The sequence below is a fragment of the Mus caroli genome, chromosome 7, assembly GCF_900094665.2.
Source record: "Mus caroli chromosome 7, CAROLI_EIJ_v1.1, whole genome shotgun sequence".
Lineage (NCBI taxonomy): Eukaryota > Metazoa > Chordata > Mammalia > Rodentia > Muridae > Mus > Mus caroli.
The window spans coordinates 82992981-83000412 of NC_034576.1; the positions used below are offsets into that span (position 1 = coordinate 82992981).

Genomic DNA, 7432 nt, shown 5'->3' on the forward strand with positions numbered 1-7432 from the left:
TTCTCTTTCTCTTTCTCTTTCTCTTTCTCTTTCTCTTTCTCTTTCTCTCTCTCTCTCTCTCTCTTTCTTTCCGCCAACACTTCCCAGCTTGTTTCTTTTCTAAATAGAGAGAGAGGTGCATGGAACCAGGTGGGTGGGGGAGGATCTGGGAGGAGTTGGGGAAGGGAGAATTCTGATCACTATGAAAAAAATTTTGCCGGGCATGGTGGCGAATGCCTTTAATCCCAGCACTTGGGAGGCAGAGGCAGGCAGATTTCTGAGTTCGAGGCCAGCCTGGTCTACAGAGTAAGTTCTAGGACAGCCAGGGCTACACAGAGAAACCCTGTCTCGAAAAAACCAAAAAACAATTTTTTTCTTAAAAAAAAATGATTTATTTATTTAGGTTTTCGACCCCGGTACTACACTGATACAGAGTTAGTGGCTGATCCTCCAGTAGCGATGGCACCCTTCTCTTTGCTTTCAGACCACTCATCCTCTGCAGAGATGTGGTCAGCTGGTCTGCATGGCTTCCCCAGGTCCAGCATAGCAAGGTGGCCCAGACGCAGGCTGGGGAAGCGCTGGAGGCTGGACAGACCAGGGGAGTTTATCAGACAGTGACCCTGAGATGTGGGAGCTGCTTTGGAGGGAGAAGGACAGACTGCGTCCTCGGCCTGGAGCTCATCGCCTCAGAGGACTTCTGCAGCAGAGCTGCGCTGGAGGCTCTGGGGTCCTGTCTCAACCACAAGTACCCGGAGGGTTACCGAGGCAAGAGATACTACGGAGGAGTGGAAGTGGTGGACGAGATCGAGCTGCTCTGCCAGCGAAGCTTTTGACCTGCATCCCACAGAGTGGGGAAGTCAATGTCTAGCCATACTCAGGGTTCCCAGCCAATCTGGCTGCCTATATGGCCCTTCTGCAGCCTCATGATGGAATCATAGGATTGGACCTGCCCGATGGGGGCCATCTCACCCATGGCTACATGTTTGATGTCAAACAGATCTCTGCCACATGCATTTTCTTCGAGTCTATGCCCTATAAGCTCAGTCGCCAAACTGGCCTCATCAACTACGACCAGCTGGCACTGACCGCTTGGCTTTTCTGGCCGCAGCTCATCATAGCTGGCACGAGAGCCTATGCCTGCCTCATTGACTATGCACACATTAGAGAGGTCTGTGATGAGGTCAGGGCACACCTGCTGGCAGACATGGCCCACAGCAGTGGCCTAGTGGCCGCCAAGATGATCCCTTCACCTTCCAAGTACGTTGTCACCACCACCACTCACAAGATGCTTCAAGGGGCCAGATCAGGGCTCATCTTTTACCAGAAGGGAGTATGGACTGTAGACCCCAAGACTGGCCAGGGGATCCCTTATGCTTTTGAGCACCGAATCAACTTCACTGTGTTCCCATCCCAATAGGGTAGCCCCACAACCACGCCATTGTTGTGGTAGCCGTGGCTCTCAAGAAGGCCTGCACCCCTATGTTTCGGGAGTCCTCCTTACAAGTGTTGAGGAACTCCCAGGCCATGGTTGATGCTCTGCTCAAGCGAGGATACTCGCTGGTGTCTGGTAGCACTGACACCCACCTGGTGCTAGTGGACCTGTGGCCCAAGGGCCTGGATGGAGCCCAAGCTGAGCATGTGCTGGCTCACTACTCCAGGAGGCTTGAGGCTTGGTGAGAACTTGGGGTCTGCGGAGGGAAGGGTCCCCACACTGGTTGTCTGTATCTTGGCTATGCTAATTGTCTTCTTCTCTCTTTCCCAGCTCTCCCCTCCCCCACTGACTTCTCACCAGTTCTGTGAGGATGACTTCCGTAGAGTCGTTGATTTTATCGATGAGGGAGTCAACCTTGGCTTGGAGGTGAAGCGTAAGACTGCCAAGCTCCAGGATTTCAAATCCTTCCTGCTCAAGGACCCAGAAACAAGCCAGCGTTTGGCCAACCTCCCACAACAGGTGGAACAGTTTGCCAGGAGCTTCCTGACGCCTGGATTTGATGAACGTTGAGGACACCTGGCAGTCAAAGCCCACAGACCGGAAGTTACCTTTCTTTCCCCATCCCTGGACCACAGAAGAGATGTCACCCATCTCTTTGGGTTTTAGCGGAGGGAGGGAGGCCTTCCATTTAGGGCAAGAGCCAGGCATAAACTCCCTCCAGAATTTATAGGTGAGGTTTCTGATTTGTAACCATGTCTACACGAAGCACTCAGTACACATTCGGCTTGTTTATGAGACAGTGTCTCACTAAGCTGTGAGTGGCCTTGAACTTGACCCTCCTACCTCCATTCCCCAAGTGCAGGGGTTATAGGTATACACTGGGACACCCAACTTCACCCTCAGCTTTCCACCCTGACACCCAACCCCCCCCCCCATCTCAGTGTTACAGACTCTTGCTCTTTCTTGGGAAAGGGGAGTTGCAAGCTGAGCCATAGGAAGGAGTGGGTAAGTGCCCTCCTTCCTGTTTTTATCCAATAAAATGCTAACCTGCCCAGACTTCCTATTATGGTGGGAGGGGTCCCCTGGGCCAGCCAGTGGGAAAAAAATTAATTTATTTAATGTATGTGGGTACACTGTAGCTCTACAGATGGTTGTGAGCCTTCATGTAGTTGTTGGGAATTGAATTTTTAGGACCTTTGCTCTCTCCGGTCAACCCCATTCGCTCAGTCCCTGCTTGCTCCGGCCCAAGGATTTGTTTATTATTATAGATAAGTACACTGTAGGTGACTTCAGACTCACCAGAAGAGGGTGTCAGATCTCATTACAGGTGATTATGAGTCACCATGTGGTTGGTGGAATTTGAACTCAGGACCTTTAGAAGAGCAGTCAGTGCTCTTACCCACTGAGTTATTAAAACAAAAACAAAAACAAAAAAATGTGGGGCAGAGGGAGAAGAGCAGTTGCTCGGTTAAGCAGAGATTGAATCCAGAGCCTTCCGCAGGAACTATGAAACACCTCTGCCACCAAGCTGTACCCTGGCCTGCTCAGGGTGTTTTTCCTAAGGATTAAAGCAAAAGGGATTTTCTTATTGTGTTGACTCTGGCAGATTGGCATCTCATTTTCAGGAAAAACTGGTCTGTTTGGGGGTGCATCTTCTTCTTTAAAGCTTGACCCTGCCCGAGGCCAGCCCTTGGGAAGCACAGGCAAGAAGATCCAGGGTTCAAAGTCACCCTCTGCTGAATTAGTGAGTTGGCTAGCCTGGGTTACATGAGACCTTATATAATAAAACAAGCTGCTAGATATATGAGCTCTTTCTTCAACTAGCTGAAAAAAAAATCTGCTGTGTAAGTCAACCTGGAGATAAAAGGAACTCGGTGGAGTGATATGCACTCGTGATTCCACATGCAACAGGTTGGGGCAAGGAGTAGTGCCACGTGATCAAGGCTAACCTGGGCAACACATTGAGGAGCAGGCTAGCCAGGGCTATGGAGCAAGACAGTGGTGTCCAAATACTAAACCCAAAGCCAAAGCAAAATGCAGAAGTAATTGGACTTTGCATCTATGACTGTTGTCTACTGCATGCATACTAGAAGAGACAGCCTGATAACTTCTTTAGATTGGTTCATTGTGAGAGGCTACAGCCATCGAGGCTGTCCAGCCTCTAGGTTGTATGTGGGTATGAGTGCTTACGTGTGTGGATGCAGGTGTGCATGTCTTGCAGCTAGTGAGGAGGTCAGATGAACTTCTGGTGTCCGTCCTCACCTTTCACCTTCATTGAGGCTTTGGAAGCCAAACTCTCTGGCTCTGAGCTTCAGGAGTTTTCCTATATCTGCCTCCCATTTCCTGTGGGCATGATGGGGTTTCAGACTCTTGTGCTTGTGTTTGGCCTTCATTTGGTATCTGGGGATCTGAGCTCAGGTCTCAGACATATGTAGTAAGTGCTTATATCCACAGAGCTATCTCCTAACTCTTCTTCCTCCTTGTCTGCTTGGTCCAGGCTCTGGATGGACAAGAGCAACACACACACACAAACACATACACACACAAGCACACACATATACACATGCACACACACGTACACATACACACATATACACATATACACACACAAACACATACACAAGCACACACATACACACACACACACGCACATACATACACACATATACACATATACACATAAACACACACATATACATATACACACAAACACATACATATATACACATATATACACACAAACACATACACAAGCACACACATACACACACATGTACATACATACACATACACACACATATACACATTCGGGCACATACATGCATATGCGATCTCTCTCACACACACAAACACAAACACACACACTGTTCTTGTGAGCTCATGAGATGCCAGGGTTGGAAGAAGATACACAGGAACATGGGCACAGGGGAGCCCCAAGAATGCTTATGGAGCCTAGAGACCCCAATTGGTGAAGGAAACAAAACACATTCATTGCTGCAGAGCTGCAGGGACTGGAGTCAGAGGCTCTGCAGGTCACTCAGGAGGGTGGGCAGGGACCGAGTCAGACTACCAAGGAGTGCAGGCCAGTGGCTGAGTCCAGATCAAATCTATCTCCCTGGGATCCTTGTTCCTCCTTAAGAACTGGGGCTAGATTTCTTCCAAAAGGCCAAGCTAGGCTCAGCCAGTTGCCTTGATGACAATCTGCTCTGCACAGCTATGTCCCTTCAGCACTCAAGAATGGCACCCATCACTGCCCTCCGGGGCAGAGGGGAATAGTCTCAAGACAGGAAAGCCTTCTCTGAAGTCAGCTCCTGGGAACCTGCTCTGGGGTGAGCCTGGGTCAGACCTGGATGAGGGGCCTGCTAGAGCCCCGCCTCTTCAATTCTCTTACACATTCCAGCATGCAATGGGACATCAGACAGGGCAGCTGTCACAGAATGGCTTCTTCAGCAAAAGACTTCAAGTAGACTGTGTGCACAGGAGCCGGGGATCCAAGACAGATCCAAGACTCTGGCTACCCATAAAAAGTGCTGGGAACATTTAGGAAGAGTGAAGGTCCATAGGGGTGCTAATAGGGGGCTGCTCCTGCCAATGGGGCTGCCACCAATACCTTAGCTGGGAGCTCCCCACAGTTTTCAGAGACTGTCTTCCTGCTCTGTCTGACTCCCTCCCACCTCGTCTGGGGCAGAGATGGAAGGCAGAGAGCTTAGGAGTCAGTTGGCCCTGCCGATCCCTAGTCAAGTGACCTATTCTCCACACAGTTCTGCCTCGGTTTCCTTATTTGTAACATGGCAACACTGTGCCTCCCAGATGAGATAAACATCTGGCAGAGACAAGGCCTTGAGTCATGTGAACCTATGACTGGGAATGGAGGTCAGTTGGTAGACTGTTTTTGCCTAGCATGACCGAAGCCCTGGGTTCTACTCCAACATCGCGTAAAAACAATGCACCCCTGTAATTCCAGCCCTTGGAAGGTAGAGGCCGGAGAGTTGCAAGTTCAAGGTCATCCACAGATACATAGAGTTCCAGGACAGCTTAGGCCATGTGAGTCCATCTCAAAAAACTGTGACAGGTTCTTAAGAGTTTTTCCTAATGGGAACTTCGAGGTGGAGTGGGGGTCCAAGATCTGCTGGGTCTGCAGAGATGAGTCATAGCTCTCTGCTTGTCACCTCTCTGTGTCATTGTCATGATTGCCGAGCCGCCTTCTCAGTACAGCAGACAGTACACTACAGGGGAAGTGCCGCTCTTTCCTGAGACTGAGACACGGAGGTGCCAGCCCCCACACTCCCCCAGTGTCCTGACATTCACCTGCCTTGCTAGGGCGGGGGTGGGGTGGGGGGGTGGGGTGGGTTCAGTTCACCCACCAGTTTTGGGAAAGGTTCTTGTTCTGGGGCTCACTTGGGGTTCTTGTATCAGGAAGCTCTCTGGGGTGCTCAGAAGGTACAGTTCAGGCAGCGTTGGGGAAGATGGTGGGGGTTATAGGGAGTGACACCTCTCAATAGGGCATGGGCTCTGAGTTGCAAGAGATGAGGCTGAGAAGGGAAGTCCTGCTGACGGGGGTCTCCAGGCCCAGCTGTGTCAAGAATCCTCCATGGTGTCCTCTGGGGATACAATGCCCTATGCGTCTTCCCTAGGAAGCCCAGTCTCTCCATGAATGATAACCAAGACTGTGTTTCCATTAAGATCAATAGCCCTTCCTTTTTCTGAGTAAGGAATGAAATTGTCTAACGCCATAGCCCAGGCTTGCTGGAGCACAATACAGCCCAGGCTGGTCTTGAACTTGGGGATATCCTCCTGCTTTGGTGTGAACCCCTAAGGCCAGCTTTTTTTTTTTTTTTTTTTGGCTTATTGAGACAGGATCTCACTATGAATTCCAGTCTGGCCTCAAATTCATGATTCCCCTGCCTCAGCCTTCCCAATATTGATCCACCAGGCCTGGCCTTTTGTATCTCTTAGTCCCGTCCCCTTCTTTGAGCTTAGGTCTCATCATTTTTTTCAACAAACCTTAAACTAAAAATAGCTAGGCTCCCCCATTATCTCCTTGATTACTGTCAAGGATCTTGCCACACCCATGCTTTGCAGATGAAGACACCCCCCTACCCCTTAACCCCCTCCCCTGTGGAGGTTGTTTAGTAAGGGGCTATGTGCCTTCCTCTCTGCTGGGCATGAGGCTCTATAGGGGTCAGAGCCAGTAGGATGAGGCAGGGCTAGACCTTCCCAGGATGCTCAGGCTAAGAGGCCCACAGGGCATCAAGAAGTGACCATCAGGGAAAGGCTTTCCTGGAGGGGCTGGAGTTGGGGGGAAGGTAGGAAGACAGCACTTCCAGAGTATGTGTGTGTGTGGGGGGGGGAGGGGAGTTCAGTCCTGAGTGAAGCTGAAGGCTCAAAACAGGAGTTGGGACTCTGCTCATGGGGATAGGGGTGAGGGGCTGAAGGACCTCAGGTGCCAGGGTGTCCTGCATCTTCTGCAGTTTGTCTGGGTGCTAGCTAGAAGACACCTACCTGGATTTAGAACCCGCCACTAGGGCACACACTTCTGGCAAGAATGTTACTGGCTCCTCCTTCTGAGAAGGCTGAATGCCTGGGAACCAACTGCCTTTCTGAGCAACTCCTAGTCTTTAGCCACCCCAGCTAGTGTGCATGTGTGTGTGCGTGTGTGTGCATGTGTGTACATGTGTGCATTATAGGTAAACACTTTACCACCACTGAGCCACATCCCAGCCTCATCTTGCTCTAGCTGGAAAGTCCGCCGACTCAAGTCCCAGGGCCTGAGTCACACTGGACATCTTATCTTTAGCTGTGACCTTCAGAGGCTCTGGGTTCTCACACTGTCTTCCTGAAAAGCGTATTTACATTAAACTGTCAGTGACTCACACAGCTTAAAATGGAGTGACTCTCAGGTCTGGGTATTCATAGGAATCATCTTGGTGTGTGTGTGTGTGTGTGTGTGTAATAAATAGTCAGGAAAAGAACAAAGAACAGGCTAACAGCCCTCTCGCCTTAGAACATCAGCTTCAGTTG

The 7432-nt window shown here is 50.3% G+C and overlaps 1 pseudogene across 1 annotated transcript; it reads left to right on the forward strand.

The window, feature by feature from the left end:
- The first annotated feature begins 438 nt into the window (after positions 1 to 438).
- On the forward strand, positions 439 to 1981 carry LOC110299364 (annotated as a pseudogene). Its single transcript, XR_002378452.1, has 2 exons — positions 439 to 1655; positions 1749 to 1981. The product of XR_002378452.1 is annotated as a serine hydroxymethyltransferase, mitochondrial-like (transcript).
- The last annotated feature ends 5451 nt before the right edge of the window (positions 1982 to 7432 follow it).